The following is an 18769-nucleotide window of genomic DNA, read 5'->3' as shown; positions in this document are numbered from 1 at the left end:
CTTATCTTTGTTCCTTTGTCTATAACACGTATTTTGTCACAGTCTGCTTTTAAGAGTTGTTTTCACACTAATTTTGAGCAATTTGATTTAGATCTGTCTTAGTGTACTTTTCTTCTGTATCTTCCTTTAGAGTTTGTTGACAATCTTGTATCTGTGGATTTATAATCACACTCCAGTTTGGAAGATTTTCAACCCATATTTCTTCAAATACTTGTTCTGTGTCCCTTTCTTTCCTCTCTGGTGATTCCAGTTACATGTATTTTCAGCCACTTGAAGTTTTTCTCAGCTCCCTGATTTCTCTCTGCTCATTTTTTTAAGTTCTCTTTTGCTCTGTGTTGCATATTGAATAGTATTAAGTGCTATGCTGTCAAGTTCATTCATCTTTTTAATGTAAAATCTATTGCTATTGACTTGATTTCCTTCAGTTCATGTTTCTTCTTATGCATTATAGTATACATTTCTATACATTTACTTTGGATATTTTTTTAATTTATTTTTTATTGGTGTTCAATTTACCAACATACAGAATAACCCCCAGTGCCCGTCACCCATTCACTCCCACCCTCCACCCTCCTCCCCTTCTACCACCCCTAGTTCATTTCCCAGAGTTAGCAGTCTTTACATTCTGTCTCCCTTTCTGATATTTCCCACACATTTCTTCTCCCTTCCCTTATATTCCCTTTCACTATTATTTATATTCCCCAAATGAATGAGAACATATAATGTTTGTCCTTCTCTGACTGACTTACTTCACTCAGCATAATACCCTCCAGTTCCATCGACGTTGAAGCAAATGGTGGGTATTTGTAGTTTCTAATGGCTGAGTAATATTCCAATGTATACATAAACCACATCTTCTTTATCCACTCATCTTTCGATGGACACCGAGGCTCCTTCCACAGTTTGGCTATTGTGGACATTGCTGCTAGAAACATCGGGGTGCAGGTGTCCCTGCGTTTCATTGCATCTGTATCTTTGGGGTAAATCCCCAACAGTGCAATTGCTAGGTCATAGGCCAGGTCTATTTTTAACTCTTTGAGGAACCTCCACACAGTTTTCCAGAGTGGCTGCACCAGTTCACATTCCCACCAACAGTGTAAGAGGATTCCCTTTTCTCCGCATCCTCTCCAACATTTGTTGTTTCCTGCCTTGTTAATTTTCCCCATTCTCACTGGTGTGAGGTGGGATCTCATTGTGGTTTTGATTTGTATTTCCCTGATGGCAAGTGATGCAGAGCATTTTGTCATGTGCATGTTGGCCATGTCTGTGTCTTCCTCTGTGAGATTTCTGTTCATGTCTTTTGCCCATTTCATGATTGGATTGGTTGTTTCTTTGCTGTTGAGTTTAATAAGTTCTTTATAGATCTTGGAAACTAGCCCTTTATCTGATATGTCATTTGCAAATATCTTCTCCCATTCTGTAGGCTGTCTTTGAGTTTTGCTGACTGTATCCTTTGCTGTGCAAAAGCTTCTTATCTTGATGAAGTCCCAATAGTTCATTTTTGCTTTTGTTTCTTTTGCCTTCATGGATGTAACTTCTTGCAAGAAGTTACTGTGGCCAAGTTCAAAAAGGGTGTTGCCTGTGTTCTCCTCTAGGATTTTGATGGAATCGTGTCTCACATTTAGATCTTTCATCCATTTTGAGTTTATCTTTGTGTATGGTGAAAGAGAGTGGTCGAGTTTCATTCTTCTGCATGCGGATGTCCAATTTTCCCAGCACCATCTATTGAAGAGACTGTCTTTCTTCCAATGGATAGTCTTTCCTCCTTTATCGAATATTAGTTGACCATAGAGCTGAGGGTCCACTTCTGGGTTCTCTATTCTGTTCCATTGATCTATGTGTCTGTTTTTGTGCCAGTACCACACTGTCTTGATGACCACAGCTTTGTAGTACAACCTGAAATCTGGCATTGTGATGCCCCCAGATATGGTTTTCTTTTTTAAAATTCCCCTGGCTATTCGGGGTCTTTTCTGATTCCACACAAATCTTAAAATAATTTGTTCTAACTCTCTGAAGAAAGTCCATGGTATTTTGATAGGGATTGCATTAAACGTGTATATTGCCCTGGGTAACATTGACATTTTCACAATATTAATTCTGCCAATCCATGAGCATGGAATATTTTTCCATCTCTTTGTGTCTTCCTCAATTTCTTTCAGAAGTGTCCTATAGTTTTTAGGGTATAGATCCTTTACCTCTTTGGTTAGGTTTATTCCTAGGTATCTTATGCTTTTGGGTACAATTTTAAATGGGATTGACTCCTTAATTTCTCTTTCTTCAGTCTCATTGTTAGTGTATAGAAATGCCACTGATTTCTGGGCTTTGATTTTGTATCCTGCCATGCTACCAAATTGCTGTATGAGTTCTAGCAATCTTGGGGTAGAGACTTTTGGGTTTTCTATGTAAAGTATCATGTCATCGGCGAAGAGGGAGAGTTTGACTTCTTCTTTGCCAATTTGAATGCCTTTAATGTCTTTTTGTTGTCTGATTGCTGAGGCTAGGATTTCCAGTACTATGTTGAATAGCAGTGGTGAGAGTGGACATCCCTGTCTTGTTCCTGATCTTAGGGGAAAGGCTCCTAGTGCTTCCCCATTGAGAATGATATTTGCTGTGGGCTTTTCGTAGATGGCTTTTAAGATGTCGAGGAATGTTCCCTCTATCCCTACACTCTGAAGAGTTTTGATCAGGAATGGATGCTGTATTTTGTCAAATGCTTTCTCTGCATCTAATGAGAGGATCATATGGTTCTTAGTTTTTCTCTTGCTGATATGATGAATCACATTGATTGTTTTACGGGTGTTGAACCAGCTTTGTGTCCCAGGGATAAATCCTACTTGGTCATGGTGAATAATTTTCTTAATGTACTGTTGGATCCTATTGGCCAGTATCTTGTTGAGAATTTTTGCATCCATGTTCATCAGGGATATTGGTCTGTAATTCTCCTTTTTGGTGGGGTCTTTGTCTGGTTTTGGAATTAAGGTGATGCTGGCCTCATAGAACGAATTTGGAAGTACTCCATCTCTATCTTTCCAAACAGCTTTAGGAGAATAGGTATGGTTTCTTCTTTAAACGTTTGATTACTTTGGATATTTTATCTTCCACATCTTTACTGAACTTTTGAACATATAGAATATACTTTATAAAAGTGTTTTGATATCTTTGCTAATTCTAACATCTGTTCCAACTTGTTTTCTGTTAATTACTTTTCCCTAATTATGGGTCATTTTTTCCACACTTTTTGGCAAGCCTGATAATTTTTAATTGATGTCAGATTTTGTTAATTTAACCTGTTGTTTGCAAGTTAATCCTATAAATATTATTGAACTTCATTCTGAGATGCAGTTAAGTTACTTGGAAACAGTTTGATCCTTTCAAATGCTAATCTTATTATTATTATTATTTTAAGGTAGCTGAGGAGTAGCAATCCTAATGTGGACAATTATTTTGTATTACTGAGTCAAGGGTTCTCTTCCCAGATGCTTGCGAATAATAGAATTTTTCATTTCTCACTGTTAAAAACAAATACTATTCCTAGCTGTATGTAAACACTGGGCATGACTACCGTTAATTCTTTGAAGAGTGGTTCATTCTCTGTATTCAAGTAGTCTCCTCACATATCTGCTGGTCCATTCTCAGCTGAATTCCAGATAGGGACCTTCTGCAGATCTCTGGATTTCTATCTCTGTGCACTTTCTCTAGTAGTCTACATGTGAACACTTACTATCTTGGTGTCCCCAGACTCAGCTGTCTATCTTCAACTTCACCTGCATTCTTACTCACAGGATTTGAAATACTTTCTAGGCAGCAAGTTGAGGGCAATTACTGGACTCATATCATTTGTTTTCTTGTCTCTTAGGGATCACTTTCCTTTATTGTCTGATGTTCACTATCTTGAAAATTGTCTCTTATATCTTTAGTTTGATTTTTCAGGTAGGAATATCTTGACCTATTACTCCAGAACCAGAACCAGAGCCAGAATTATATATCCTTTTCAAATGTGTTTCGACTTATCCCAATTTATAATCATTAAGGTGATTAAGATTTAAACATGTTATTCTTGCTGAAAGCTAGGTCTTTATTTCTGAATATAAACTTGCATGATTTATAAGAATTTAACATTATGATACATAGCACTTATCAATACAACACACATCTATGTGTACGTATATATATTTATATATGTATATTTTTCAACTTGAATGCTATGTTGCTAATTTGATTCACCCATTCACTTATCCACATATTCATTCATTTAGTTTTTTAAGTATTTATCAGATACCTTCTTTGTGCTCATCACTCTGATGAAAATGAGGCATACAGCATGAAGAAACCAAAAGTTTTCTGCCCTTAGGGATCTTAGTTTTAGAACAAACTATTCAATAAAGTAATACATTTCATTCCTTTTATTTCTTTCATAGATCCTAGTAAATTGTAGATCAGGAGATAAACATTCATTGAAAATGTAATTTTATTTTATTTTATTATTTTTATTTATTTATTTTTAAGATTTTATTTATTTATTCATGAGAATACACAGAGAGGAGAGAGAGAGAGGCAGAGACACAGGCAGAGGGAGAGGCAGGCTCCATGCAGGGAGCCCGATGTGGGACTCAATCCTGGGTCTCCAAGATCACACCCTGGGCTGAAGGCGGTGCTAAACCGCTGAGCCACCCGGGCTGCCCGGAAATGTAATTTTAAATTTAAAAGAAGATTCTTAGATAAATGAAGTTTTAAAATTTTAAGTCTCTGTGTGTGTGTGTGTGCATGTTTAGAAACAGAACTAATTTCCCTATAATTTAAGGGGTTTGGAATTTGTTTTAATGTGAATAAAAGTTAGCTTAATATAAGGGAAAGGAGGGAAAGAGAGTGGGAAAAATTAGAGAGGGTGACAAAACATGAGAGACTCCTAACTCTGGAAAATGAACAAAAGATAATGGAAGGGGAGGCGGGCAGGGGGGATGGGGTAACTGGGTGATGGGCACTGAAGGGGGCACTTCATGGGATGAGCACCGGGTGTTATGCTATATGTTGGCAAATCAAACTTAAATGAAAAAATATATATATCTAAGATACTCCCTCTACATGGTACTTCTTCACATACCGACATTCTTCTAAAATTCTTTAGTACTTTTATGCATTTGATGATGCTTAATTAATTGTAGTATTGCTTAAGCCAGCTCTTTTCTCCCAAAGATATACTTTCAAGTTTATAGTTCACCTTTTCTATTTCTTTTATTTCTTAAGTCATTTGCTACAAGCATGAAATAAATAATTTGCTTTTATTAATTTAACTTCATTTTATGTAAAGATTTTATTTACTTATTTCACAGAGATAGAGCGCACAAGCAGGGGGAGCAGCAGAGGGAACTACAGAGGGAGAAGGAGAAACAGGCTCCTCTCTGAGCAGGGAACTCTAGGCAGGCCTGGATCCCAGAACCCCAGGATCATGACCTGAGCCAAAGGCAGAAGTTGTTTTTGTTTTTGTTTTTGTTTTTAAGATTTTATTTATTTGACAGAGAGAGAGAGAGAGAGAGAAAGAGAGCACAAGTAACCAGAGTGGCAGACAGAGGAAGAGAGAGAAGCAGGCCCTCCACTGAGCAGAGAGCCCAATGTGGGGCTTGATCCTAGGACTCTGGGATCATGACCTGAGCTGAAGGCGGGCACTCAACCAACTGAGCCATCCAGGTACCCCAAAGGCAGAAGTTTAATTGAGCACCCAGGCACCTCAATTTATTTTTTAAATATTTTTTAAAGTGTATAATTTCTTCTTTCCTGTGCTATATAAAGTATGAATAATACAAAATATACAAAATATGGAATAACTAAAATTTTTCTTAACTACTATCCTGGCATTGATTATTTATGTACATTAAAGTTTCTGCAAGAAAAGAAAATAAGGAATAAAATCAAAACCTCTGTATGCAAAGAATTTCTTATATATTTGTAATTAATTGTATCATTGTAGAAACTCATATTTCTGTATAATTTAGATAAGATGTTAGTTCAATATGAATAAAATGATTAAAATATTCATATAAATTATCAATTTCTGAAATGTAAAAGAAATATATTTTAATTTTCTTTAATTTCAAAGTTTCCATATAAATATCAAACTAGAATATATATTTGAAATTACCATACTTCTTAGATTATATTCTTTAAATTGTAATTGATATTTTAAAAATTATATATATACATATAAATTATATCTGTATAATTATAAATTATTGCATATATAATACTGGCATATAGTGATTTTATGTACATAATTAGAGCAACTCAATTTATTATACAAAACTCATTTTATATCAATGAAAATATTAGTTTCTCTTTTATTGTCATTCAAAGAAATCTTTAAAAAGTTGGGGAATATGCCTCTAAATACAGACTTTGTAATTTGGTATATTCCTCTTTAAATATTTTTTAATAAAAAGGTAACATTTTTTAAGGTGTAAAACATTGATTCAACAGTTCCATAGTTTACTCAGTGCTCACCACAATAGGTATAGTCATGATTTGTCACCATACAATGTTATTACAATACTATTGACTATATGCTCTATGCTGTACGTTTCATCTCTTTGACCTATTTATTTTATAACTGGAAATTTGTACATCTTAATCCTTTTTTACCTACTTCACCCATACCCTCACTCACATTTTCTCTGGAAACTATCAGTTTGTTCTCTGTATTTAAGAGTCTGGTTTTTGGTTTATTTATTTGTTTGTTTTGTTTTCTGGACTCCACACATAGGTAAAATCATTCGATATTTGTATTTCTCTGCCTTATTTCCCTTAGGATAATATTTTCTAGGTCCATCCATGCTGTCTTGTCAAAAATAGCAAGATCTCATTCTATTTATGGCTAAGGAATATTCCATTGCATATATATATATATGTATATATGTATATATATATATATATAGCATATATCATATCTATATCTCATATCTTCTTTATCCATTCATCTATTGATGGAGACTTGGGTTGCTTCCATATCTTGGCTATTATAAATAATGCTGCTAGAAACATAAGGGTGTATATATCCTTTTGAATTAATGTTTTTGCTTTTGTTAGGTAAATACCCAGTAGTAGAATTACTGGATCATACGGTATTCCTATTTTTGATTTTTTGAAGAAACTTCATACTGTTTCCCATAGCAGTTGCACCAATTTAGATTCCCACTAACAGCGCACAGGGTTTCATTTTATTCACATCTTCATCTATACTTTTATTTCTTTTTGCTTCTGGACATTCTGAAAGGTGTAAGGTGGTATCTCACTATACTTTTGATTTGCATTTGCTTTATGATAAGATGGAGTGATGTTGAACACCTTTTCATATGTCTGTTGGCCATTTGTATGTCATTTTGGAAAAATGTTTATTAAAATCTTCTGCCTATTTTTAAATCAGAGTTATTGTGGAGTTTTTTTGGTGTTGAGTTTTTTTTTATATATTGGCCGTTTACTCTTTTTAGAGGTTTCATTTGCAAATATCCTCTTCTATTCAATAGGTTTCCTTTTCATTTTTTGTTGATGGTTCTCTACTGTGTAAAACCTTTTTATTTTAGTGTAGTCCTAATAATTCATTTTTTGCATTTGTTTCCCTTGCCAAAGGAGATACATCTAGAAAAGCATTGCTATGACTAGTGTCAAAGAAATTATTGTCTGTTTTCTTTTAGGACTTTATTATTTCAGATTTTACAGTTAAGGCTTTAATCCATTTTGAATTTATTTTTATTTGTGGTGAGAGACAGTGGTCCAGTTTCATTATTTTGCTATCTAGTTTTCCCAACACCATTTATTGAAGAGATTTTCTTTTTCCCATTGCATATTCTTGTCTTCCTTGTTATAAATTAATTGACTATATAGTCATAGGTTTATTTTGGAGCTATCATGTTCTAACAATCTTTGTGTCTTTTTTTTTTTTTTGTGCCAGTACTGTACTGTTTTGATTTTTACAACTTTGTTGTACATCTTATAATCTGGGATAGTTTTTCTTTCTCAGGATTGCTTTAGAAAAGTTAGTTTGGGGAACCAGGGTGGCTCAGTGGTTGAGCATCTGCCTTTGGTTCAGGACGTGATCCCAGGGTCCAGGATTGAGTCCCACAGCAGGCTTCCCACAAGGAGCCTGCTTCTCCCTCTTCCTTTCTGTGTGTGTCTCACAAATAAATAAAATATATTTTTTAAAAAAGCCTAAAGTTTAAGAATATTGTATATTGAATTCAGATAAATCTTAGTGGGTCTTTTTAAAACTTTCTCATTGAAATACTCTTAATATATAACGTTGTGCAATTTAAGGTGTACTAATTAATCTAAAAATTTTCTTCTTCATTTTGACTGAAAACTCCCAAGTGGCACAATCTTTCATTTTGTTTTATTTTTCTCCTGTGACTTGTCAACTTTAAAAGATCTCTTTTCCTTTTCTAAATTGTTGTATAATTTATATGAATATATTCATCAGAAAGTTTGTTTCCTATATATCCTACTTTATCTCTTTTAACTTCAGATCAGTTTCGAGTTTTTAGAGGTTATTTCAAATGATCACATTTTTATTGTTAAATGAAAACTTGTTGCAGTAAAATGTATTTCTTCCCTTATATCAACAGAGTGTATTTCATATGTTATCTGAGAATATGTGAAAATATTGATACTCATATCATCACTATTATTTCAATGAAGAGTAGACCCAAATTGGAGTGAGCCCGTCACTGTCAGAGATTTCTTCTGTGGCCACGTCAATGATTCTAACCTCTGCCTTTCATCCCCATAGTCTGTGAATAGGATTGAAAACTAAACTTTTTAATATTACTGTCCCAAGCTAGACTCAAAGAAATCTCAACAGAGGGTGACATTTGCACAGAGACATAAAATTTGAGGTGCAGGCAGGCCTACTTACCTCATAGCAGTGCCCCTGAGTGAAGGTCCCTAATTCCCACTATTTTTACCTCCCAAATTTGCCAAATTTGCCTAGTTTCTAAGGATTCATTTATCACTTTTGTTCAGTTTTTAAACAACCCCACTATGCTTTCAATAAATGTTCTTTTTGCTTGTTAGACCATGTTAGTTTTGGGATACAAATCCAGGAAGTTGATCTAAGGCAGAGACAATAATTATAAGTGTATATAGATTGAAATTTAGTGTACACAAATACTGTCAGTTTTGGTAACTCAGGTGTCCAGTTTTAAGATGGGTGGACTATTTTTATACTTACAGTAATTGTATTTATATTTTTCTGATTTTTTAAAACTATTGCAGTGGCATGGATCATGTCCAAATAAAGGAGTTTTCATTTTGAAAACAATCTTGATAAATGTATTTGGGCATAAAAAGTAAAAGTCTCCTTCTTTTGGAGTATTCTGAAATAGAGGCCAAAGCAAAAAGGATCAGTGAGTTCTTCTGAATAATAAAAGTAGAATTTCGAGATTTCCACCTCTCACCCTGCTGTGAAGGGTGAGAGGTGGAACAGAAGTGTAAAGGAGAGAGGCCTTGTGACCTAATCATTATGGCCTGAGAAGATGATGTTGGTTTCTAAGAAATCCACAGCAAATGGTAGATGGCAACTACCGACTGAAATTGAAATTGCTTTTTGTTTCTGCGATATGGTATAGGGAAAAATTATGCTAATCTTGCTTTGGCTGAAATTAAGTAAAAGGAGTTGTGTCCAATATGGAGTGGAATGGGAACAGAAAAGGATGGAAGCTGGAGAAGGTAGATTGTTAGAGCAAGTAGATGGCAGTTCAGTGGAGGCTGAAAAAACAAGAGCTGAATCTGAAGACAGGTCCTTTTTTAAAGTCCCTTGAAAATAAACAGGTTTCTCTAGGCTTCTCATGGCTCAGGAAATTGAATATGCAACTATTTTACGTGAATATTTTAGGAAAGGTGGCCCCAGAATATCAGAAGACTTTAGACCACTCAAGCTTGAGGCTTACTCTTTGTAACGTGGAGGATTCTGAAAAATAAAAATTGGCAATACAATGAACTAGATTAAGTTCTTCTGTCATCGAGGCCATTGAGGTTTTATAGCACTTTAAGTAAATCACTTTTTATTTCCTCAGCGCTCTCACAAATACATTAAGTGCAAGTAATATATCTTTCCTGCTCAAGTTTATTCTTGATTTAGCTTTAGAATATTGACTGGCATTACTTTTTAACAAGCCTCTAATTTTAGAATAGTTTAGATGCACAGAAAAATTGTGACGATACTACAGACTTTGGTGATTGTGAATAAAGTTAAAAATTTCAAGTCTTGCATGGACATAAGTTTTCAAATCAGTTGGGTAAACACCTAGCAGCATGATTATTCAATCTTATGATAAGATTATGTTTAGCTTTATAAGAAATTGCAAAAACTTATCCAAATCAGCTGTACTATTTTGCATTCCCAGAAACAATGAATGACAGCCCCTTGTATTCTGAGTCCTGACCATAAATTAATGTTGGGAGTTCTTTGGATTTTAGTCATTCTAATTGGTATCTTGTTTTAATTTGCATTTCTAAATGACAAATGATGTTGAACATATTTTCATATGCTCCTTTACCATCTGTATATCTTTGGTATGTTATCTGTTCAGATCAGTTTAAAATTTGGTGATTTCTTATCATTTGGTTTAAGTGTTCTCTGTATATTTGGGGTCTAAATCCTTTATTAGATATCTCATTTGTAATCATGTTCTTCAGTCTATGGCTTATATTTTCATTCTTTCACAAAACTGAAGTTTTTAATCTTAAAAAGTCCAAACTATCAATTTTTCTGTTATGTATCATTCTATAAATAATATATATAAAAACTCATTGCCAAATCCAAGGTCACACAGATTTTCTATGGGAAGTTTTATTGTTTTGAATTTTATATTTAGGTCTTTGATCCATTTTAAGTCCATTTTTGTACATGGCGTAAGGTGTTGAGATGCCTTTTTTTTTTTGCATATGGGTATTCATTTATTTAGAAAATTATCTTTCCCTCATCAAATTGCCTTTGTAAAAAGTCAGTTGTTTAGGTTTATGTAAATCCGTTCCTGAGCTATCTAATTCTCTTGATTTGTATGTCTGTTCTTTTACTTTTTTTTTAAATTTATTTATTCATGATAGTCACAGAGAGAAAGAGAGAGAGGCAGAGAGAGAAGCAGGCTCCATGCACCAGGAGCCCGATGTGGGATTCGATCCCGGGTCTCCAGGGATCGCGCCCTGGGCCAAAGGCAGGCGCCGAACCGCTGGGCCACCCAGGGATCCCCTATATGTCTGTTCTTTTGCCAATATCATGATCCTTTGAGTTCTTACTGTGTTTCAATATTGCACTGATTATTTGGGGTCTTTTGTCTATATGAAGTTTAGATCAGTTTACACATATTTATAAAAATAATTTTCTGACATTTTGATTGGACTTGCTTTGAATTTATGGATCACTTGAGAAGAATTGTTAACAATATTGAGTTTTCTAATCCATGAACATCATGTATTGGTCCATGTAGATCTCTGATTTTTTTCATCTCTAATTTGTAGTTTTCTACATATAAATTTTGTATATATTGTATTTCCTTTATGCCTAGGTATTTCATTTTGGGTGTACTGTAAACGATATTTAATTTTTTAATGATTTTATTCATGAGAGACACAGAGGGAGAGAGGCAGAGACACAGGCAGAGGGAGAAGCAGGCTCCCTGTGGGGAGCCTGATGTGGGACCTGATCCCAGGATCCCGGGATCATGACCTGAGCCAAAGGCAGACGTTCAACCACTGAGCCACCCAGGTGCCCCACGTATTTAATTTTTTTTTAAATTTTACTTTTTCATTTTTGGTTTATAGGAAAACAATTAACTTTTATATATTGATCTTAAATATGCTGCAGACTTGCTATATTTGCTTATTGATTCCAGGAGTTTGCTTATAGCATCTTTGGAACTTTTACATAGTTAATTATATCAGCTGGAAAGGAAAACAGTTTTATTTCTTCCTTTTCAATCAATAAACCCTTTCTTTCTGTCTGTCTTCACTCTCTTCCTTCCTGCTTTTCTCCTTTTTCTTTATTTTTCTTTCTTTGGTTCTTTCTGTATCTTTCTCTCTCTCTCTTCTACCCCTCCATTGTCTCTCTTTCCCTTCCTTTTTCCTTTCTCTTTCTCCTCCTGCTCTTCCTTTCTCCTCTTTCTCTCCCTCTCCTTCATTCGTTCTTTCTTTCCAACTTCCTTTCTTATTTTCTCCTTCCCTCCCTCTTCTCTTCCTCCTCCTCCCTCCTTCTTATTTTCCTTCTTTTCTTCCTTCTACTCTCCTGGATGGTCATTCATTAATGAACAGTTTTGTTAATGGGTACTGGACTATTCATACTATCTACTTCTCCTTTTGTGTGTTTTGGTAGTTTTTGTCTTTTGAGAAAGGAATAGATCCACATTACCTGAGTTATCACATATGAGGACATTGAGCTCATCCTAAGTATCCCTTTATTATTCTTTTAAGGTAACCAGTAATAAAGACTTTTTTCGTTAATATTATGATAATTTGTGTTTCTTTTTCTTTCCTTGGTGTGTTAGGCTAGAAATTTATCAATTTTATTGATCTATTCAAACTATCAGCTTTTGATTTTGTTAATTTTCTCTATTGTTTTCCTGTTTTCACTTTTTAAAATTTATGTATTTATTTTTAAGTTTTTGAATTTCTTTGTTTTCAAGAAATTAAGAGAGAGTGAGAGAGAGTGAGCAAGTACATGCAAGTAGGGGTATGGGAGAGGGAGAGAGAATCTCAAGCAGACTCCCCACTTATTATGGAGCTCATGGTGGAGGTCTGTCCCCAACCTGAGATCATGGTCTGAGCCAAATTAAGAGTAAGACTCTTAACTGACCGAGCCCCCAAGAAGCCCCTTCACTTTTATTAAGTTGTGTTCTCATTTTTGTTGTTTATTTTCTCATGCTTGTAATGAACATGAATTACTCTTATTTTCCTAGCTTTTTAAGATGAAAGCTTAGGTTATCAATTTTAGATAGTTTTTTTTCTAATATATGTATTTAATACTATAAATTTACTTCTAAGCTCTACTTCTGCTGGATCTGAATTTGATAAATTGTGTTTTTATTTTCAGTTAGTTCGAAAGAATTTTCAATTTTTCTTGAAATTTCTTCATGAATTCAAACTGTGTTGTTTAATTTCCAAATATCTAAAGATTTTCCTGCTATCTCTTTTGTTATTTCTTTCCAGTTAAATTTATCTTTGGTTTGAGAACATACTATGTTTGATTTCTAGTCTGTTAAATTTAAGGTGTATTTTACAAGTTAGAATTAATCTTTCTTGGTGAGTGTTCTGTGTGAGCTTGAGGAAAATGTGCAATTTGCTGTTGTTGGATGAAATATTCTATATATAACAATTACATCCAGTTGATTGATAGTGCTGTTCAATTCAACTATGTTCTTACCGATTTTGTTCCTCTTAGATCTGCCCAGTTTCTCCATATACAATAGTGAAGTTTTCGATTTCTAAGTCTTAGTGTTTGCCTCATGTTTTTCTGCTCTGTCATTAGGTTTATACATGTATAGGAACTTTAGGTGCTCTTCAAGAATTGACCCTTTATCATAATGTAATGCCCTCTTTGTCCCTGATAATCTCGCCCATTCAAATATCTCTTTTTCCGAAATCAATAGCACTTTTGATTAATTCTAACATGGAATATAGTTCTCCTATTCTCCATCCCTTTATTTTTAAGCCATCTTTTAAATGGATTTCATATAAAAATATGTAGTCACATCTTTTTTTCACTTTATTAATTCCATGTTTTAATTGGTATCTTTAGCTCTTCACATTAAAAAAAAATATTCATGAGAGACACAAAGAGAGTGGCAGAGACATAGGCAGAGGGAGAAGCAGGCTCCCTGTGGGGAGCCTGATGTGGGACTTGATCCCAGGACCCCGGGATCATGCCCTGAGCCAAAGGCAGATGCTCAACCTCTGAGCCACCCAGGCGTCCCTAACTCGTCACATTTAAACTGTTTTGAGATGGTTAGAATAACATCCACCCTCTTGTAACTATTTTCTATTTGTTGGATTTTCTCTTTGTTTATTTTCTCTCTCATTTTTCTGCCTTTTATGATTTTAACTGAGCATTTTATCTGATTCTATTTTATGCCATCCTTTAGTGTATCAATTATAATTTTTTAAAAAGTTATTAGTTGCCCTAGACATTATAGTATACATTTCTATATAATAAGTCTTCTTTCAAATAACACTATCCTATTTCATGGTCAATGAAGATACTTTATATCTGTGTATTCCCAATTCTTTCCTCTTGCCCCTTATGACTTTGCTCTCATTAATTTCACCTATTTCTATATTATATCACCCAATCCATGGTTACTTTTATTGTTTTAAACTCTTATTTTCTAAATTTATTAAGGATCTTAAAAAATATAATATTTTATTTTACTTTATTATTCCTTCTCCAACATTCTTTCTTCCTTAATGTAGATCTAAGTTTTTTACCTATATCATTTCCTTCTATTTGAAAAACTTCTTTAACATTTCTTGCAGGGATGTTTCCTGGCAACAAATTCGATCAGTTTTGTTTGTCTGACTTTTGAAGTATAATTTCACCAGCTATAGTTGGTATTGTTATTTATTTATTTATTTATTTATTTATTTATTTATTTATTTATTTATTCAATTTTCTTTCAACATCTTAAAAATTTTATACCACCCTCTTCTTGTGTGCATGGTTTCTGCTGAGAAGTGTTCTATAATTCAATTTTTCCTCTCTAGGTGAGATGCTGTCCCACACCCAGATTGTCTCAAGATTTTCTTTTTGTCTAAGATTTCCTGCAGTTTGAATATGATATGCCTAGATGTAGTTCGTTTGGCATTTATCTTGCGTGGTGTTCTCTCTTGTTGGGTGTCAGTCATTAATTTTGGAAAGTTCTTAGTCTTTATCATTATAATTATTTTTTGCTTTCTTTTCTCCCCTTCTGATATTCCAACATATTATACATATGTTATATCCTTTGAAATTATCCAACAATTCTGGGATCTTCCGTTTTGCTTTTTCATCTTTTTTTTTTCTCCTTACTTCATTGACCTATCTTCATGCTCCCTAATTCCCTCCTGTGTTGTATCTAGTCTGCCAATCAACCCCTGAAGACATTCTTCATTTCTCTTGCAGTGTATTGGTTCCTCTCACTTCCTTTTAAAATCATTTCTTAGAGTTCCTTCTCTCTGCTTACATAAATTCCTACATTATGTTTTTTGCAGACCATTAACAGGTTAATCATAGTTACTTAAAGTCCTGTTTCTGTGTGTTATCTGAGTCTGGTCCAGCTGCTAGGTTTGATTATGCTTTTGGTATATCTTATAATTTTTTGGTTGTTGTTGATAAATGGATGAGCTGTATTGAATAATAGGAAATGAAGTAAATGAGTGAGGATTTTTTTAATCTGGCTAGGTGTTAGGCTGTGTTTAATGTTGGCTATAATTATATGTGTCAGGGACTTCAAGTTCCCCTCATGTCTTTGTTTTGTTTCCCCTGTTGTCTTTGGGTTTTCTTAAGTACTCCTCATCAGGGAAAGTCTGGATCTCACAGCCTTTCACCTGTAAAATCTCTATGTCTTAGGGCCCTATTGGTTTGTTGCTAAGGTGTGGAGGAGGGCAAGTGTTCTGTAAACTGATGATCAAATATCCATCTTATAACAGGTCTGTGTCTCTGGGCTTTGACCTCCACAAGTAATTCCCCAGTGGTTTAGCTTCCCCTCTTCTCTTAGTAAGACACAAAACCTAGAAAGAACTAGAGTGGAGGCAATGCCTTTTGCCACACATGATATAAGTCTTGTCAGTCTTTTCCCCTGGAGTCTATTACTTTAATATGAAGACTGCTCTGGTCATATCTCACAAAGATTACTCTTCTCTCCTTGCCAGAGCCAGGAAACAATTTTTCTCAGATCCTTACCTTGAAAAACTGGAGATAAAAGCCCATGAGCATGTATAGGCCCTCCCTATGACTGTGACCCCTAGGAGACTCTCACTTTAAGGTTAGTCCATATACAGTCTTTAGCAATTTATTGAAATTACTAATTACATTTCCCTACTATTTATGGCTCTGGCAGTTTCTGGTCCATGTATGCATATAATAGATTTTGCCTGTGACTCTAATAACCCAGTAAGTATCTCCAGACTTTGGTGTGGCTATTTACTCTGCAATGTAAGCTCCCTGTCTCTGATGAGTCAAAGAAAAGTTATTTCTTTTCATATTTTTCCTAGTTCTCTCCTGTTATAAAGATGGAAATGATGCCTGCCATGCTTTTACATATTCAAAGTGAAACTGGAAGTCAAATGATTGTGAAGTCTTTGATATATACATATTAATTAATATGTTTTGCCATTTAAAAATCCTTTTTTGAGGGGGTAGGCAGCCTGGGTGGCTCAGCAGTTTAGTGCTGCCTTCAGCCTAGGGCGTGATCCTGGAGACCCGGGATCGAATCCCATCTCAGGCTCCCTGCATGGAGCCTGCTTCTCCCTCTGCCTGTGTCTCTGCCTCTTTCTCTCTCTCTCTCTCTCTCTCTCTCTGTGTGTGTCTCATGAATGAACAAATAAAATAAAATATAAATAAATAAATAAAATAAAAATCCTTTTTTTTTTTTTTCTGAGTTGAAAGAACTAGGTTTGAGTCCATGATCCATTAATTACCATCTTGTGTCTTTGTAAGTCACTGAATTTCTCATTACTATAAAATTTCTGTTCATGTATTAAATAGAAGAAATTCTAGTGTCCATGTCTGGAGTAAATTAATATGGCTAAGTAGCAGCAAGCAAGCCACTAATAAGTGTTCCACAAAATAACATAAAATTAGACTTTAAAACTTCCTTCAAAATTATTTTATTTTTTTGTTATTTTAAATTGTGTGATAGCAAGTATACTGACCTTACTTTGCATGCTATAAAATACATTATCCCAAGATGTAGAAAGTATCTTCTCATCTATGTTAGTTAATAGTCACGGCATCATTCCCTAAACTATAATCTTTGGATCACTCTTTTAGTGAGAGGTTTCTTGGTTGAACAAATATCATCCTTGTTTGCCTGCCATTATTTATCTTTACTTCATTTTGCTTATTGGTCTGTTGTTTTTATTTTCTGATTTCAATTACACTGAATTGTTTTTTAATTTACCATTTCTTCATATTAAGTTAGCAAATTGATATTCTACTTTTGTCTTTCTAGTATTTTTAAAGTTTTTATCATCCATATTCGATATAATAAGTCTAAATGTAATGCTATTTAATTCCAGCTGTGTAATGCAGGGTCATAATTTTTTTTTTTGCCTCCAATATCCTTTTTTTGTGCTACTGTTTTCTAGAATTTTCATTCCATCCCATTTTTGAATCCTTTCTAATCTTAGTCTCTATTTTTCTTTCTCTTGTTTTATTATTATTATTTTATTATTTTAGAGAGAGAGAGAGTGACTGAGCATGAGAAGGGAAAGGGCAGAGGGAGTGGGAGAGAGAGAATTTTAAGCAGGTTCCACACTTAACAGGGAGTCTAATGTGGAGCTTAATCTCATGGCCGTGAGATCATGACCTGAGCCAAAATCAAAAGCCCTGAGCCAAAATTAAGAGCTGGATGCTTAACCAACTGAGCTACCTAGGCTCCCTCTCTTATTTTAATAAACACATGTTTGTTTGTTTAATAAACAGATGTTTATATTTAAATAACTGTCTATACCTTAGAGTTTCATTTTTTCTTTTTTGGCTTAATTTCTGAAGCACATTTTTTGGAAGTTCTTTTGGTAAAGGACTAAGAGATAAACTTTCTCAATCTTCATCTAAAGATTTTATTTCACCTTCATTCTTGATTGATGGATAAGCTGGATATAGAATTTTACACCTTGCTATTTACCCTCTGTACTCAGTAGAAATCATTTCTTTATGTTCAGGCATCTGCTGTGGCTTATTAGAAGTCTGGTGAAAGTCTAGTTGTAATATGTTCGTAGTTAATTGGCTTTTCTTTTGACTCTTTGTCCTGGTGTCCATAAAACATAAAACATCTGTTGGTTCTTATTTATCCTGCATACTCTGTTTCTTCCAGCTAAGTACTCCTGGATTGAATAAATTTCAATTTCAATAAATAGACTTATCTCCTGAGTCATTATTTTTTGAGAATTGCCTCTCTCTCCTATGTTTTGCTCTTTTGTTTGCTCTTTTCTCCCACCCTCAATTCTATTTCTACATATATTGAACCTTATCATCCTATTCTTTTGTCTTCCCTTGAATGGGTCCATCTCTTATGTCTCTCTATATCTCTGTTTTATATCTTGTGTAATTTACTTTCTATATTCAACTACTAATCTATTTTCTAGTTTATTCAGTTTCTCTTTAGTTGTATGTAACCTGCTATTTATCATGCCTATAAGGCTTTATTTTAACAGCCCTTAATTCCATTTTCAGGAGTTCTTATGACTTGGATTTACTTTAAATGTTTCTTGTTTTTCCAAGCAGCCCTATTCTTTCAATACTGTTTGTATTATATTTTTATAATATTTTAATGCTTCTTAACATATGTTTAAAAATAATTATTTGGGATTGTTCTGTTATCTATATAGTTCTGAGGTAATATGGCCTCAAGTTAATTTTTTATGGTGATTTTTCCTCAGTGATCTCTGGTGCTTCATGCTAAATCATTATTGCCTAAGCTATTATTTTTGTGGGATTCTTGTACTCTCTGAATTGTGAACATCTCACCATACAATATTTTTGTGTTTGCTGTTTTTGAGGCCTTAGAGATTTCAATGGTGCTAACCTGGTTATGTT

At 34.2% G+C, this 18769-nt stretch overlaps 1 long non-coding RNA gene and 1 pseudogene across 2 annotated transcripts in view; one reads left to right on the top strand and one right to left on the bottom strand.

The window, feature by feature from the left end:
* Nucleotides 1-18769, bottom strand: part of LOC144293763 (uncharacterized) — an 89560-nt gene that overhangs the window by 4349 nt on the left and 66442 nt on the right. The window lies entirely within an intron of this gene.
* Nucleotides 1-18769, top strand: part of LOC144293762 (small ribosomal subunit protein uS2 pseudogene) — a 60416-nt pseudogene that overhangs the window by 23399 nt on the left and 18248 nt on the right. The gene's annotated exons all lie outside the window — the stretch shown is intronic.

This window comes from Canis aureus, chromosome 22 (assembly GCF_053574225.1).
Source record: "Canis aureus isolate CA01 chromosome 22, VMU_Caureus_v.1.0, whole genome shotgun sequence".
NCBI lineage: Eukaryota > Metazoa > Chordata > Mammalia > Carnivora > Canidae > Canis > Canis aureus.
Note: the sequence above shows the minus strand (reverse complement) of the source record. Positions and strands in the feature narration are given on the sequence as shown.